The 1224-nt window shown below is 48.7% G+C and overlaps 1 pseudogene; it reads left to right on the top strand.

Annotated features, from left to right (window-relative positions):
* Positions 1–355: 355 nt before the first annotated feature.
* Positions 356–1217, top strand: LOC105311033 (annotated as a pseudogene).
* Positions 1218–1224: the final 7 nt, after the last annotated feature.

Consider the following 1224-nt stretch of genomic DNA (forward strand, 5'->3'; position numbering starts at 1 on the left):
AAATTGATGGATAGATGGATTGATTAACTACCTTTATTCGTAGGGCACCTATTTACCTGACAGATCCTAATTTATGTGCTGTATGAGTTCTAATCCTTGGCATTGTTACATTACCTCTAACCTCAAAGAAAGGCATTAATATTCCATTTCAAAGGTGGCTAAACTGAGGCTAAAAGAGGTTGAATTACAGAAGAGAGCAGGATTAAAACCCAGGCCTGGGCTCTCTGCTCCTCCTGTTCAACAGACAGCCGCGTCCCCCTGCACAGCGCCAGCCGCGAGCTTGAGACATGATGGTGAAGGTCAGAGTAAACGGATTTGGCATTATTGGGTGCCTGGTCACCAGGGCTGTTTTTAACTTGGCAAAGTGGATATTGTTGCCATCAATGACCCCTTCATTGACCTCAACTACATGGTCTATATGTTCCAGTATGATTCCACCCATGGCAAGTTCAAAGGCACAGTCAAGGTTGAGAATGGGAAGCTTGTCATCAAAGGAAAGCCCATCACCATCTTCCAAGAGCGAGATCCCATCAATATCAAATGGGGCAACGCTGGTGCTGATATGTTGTGGAGTCTACTGCTGTCTTCACTCCCTTGGAGAAGGCTGGGGCTCACTTGAAGGATGGAGCCAAGTGGGTCATCATTTCTGCCCCTTCTGCAGATGCCCGCATGTTTGTGATGGGTATGAACCATGAGAAGTATGACAACTTCCTCAAGATTGTCAGTAATGCCTCCTGCACTACCAACTGCTTGGTCCCCCTGGCCAAGGTCATCCATGACAACTTTGGCATCATGGAAGGACTCATGACGACAGTCCACACCATCACTGCCACCCAGAAGACTGTGGACAGCCCCTCTGGGAAGCTGTAGCATGATGGCAAAGGGGCTGCCCAGAATATCCTCCCTGCTTCTACTGGAACTGACAAGGCTGTGGGCAAGGTTATCCCTGAGCTGAATGGGAAGCTTACCGGCATGGCCTTCTGTGTCCCTATCCACAATGTGTCAGTTGTGGATCTGACCTGCCGCTGGGAGAAAGCTGGCAAATACGATGACATCAAGAAAGTAGTGAAGCAGACGTCGGAGAGTCCCCTCAAGGGCATCCTGGGCTATACTGAAGTCCAGGTTGTTCCCTGAAACTTTAACAGTGATACACACTCTTCTACCTTCGATGCTGGGCTGGCATTGCCCTCAATGACCACTTTGTCAAGCTCATTTCCTGGTATG

Source organism: Pteropus vampyrus, unplaced genomic scaffold, assembly GCF_000151845.1.
Source record: "Pteropus vampyrus isolate Shadow unplaced genomic scaffold, Pvam_2.0 Scaffold22342, whole genome shotgun sequence".
Taxonomy (NCBI): Eukaryota; Metazoa; Chordata; class Mammalia; order Chiroptera; family Pteropodidae; genus Pteropus; species Pteropus vampyrus.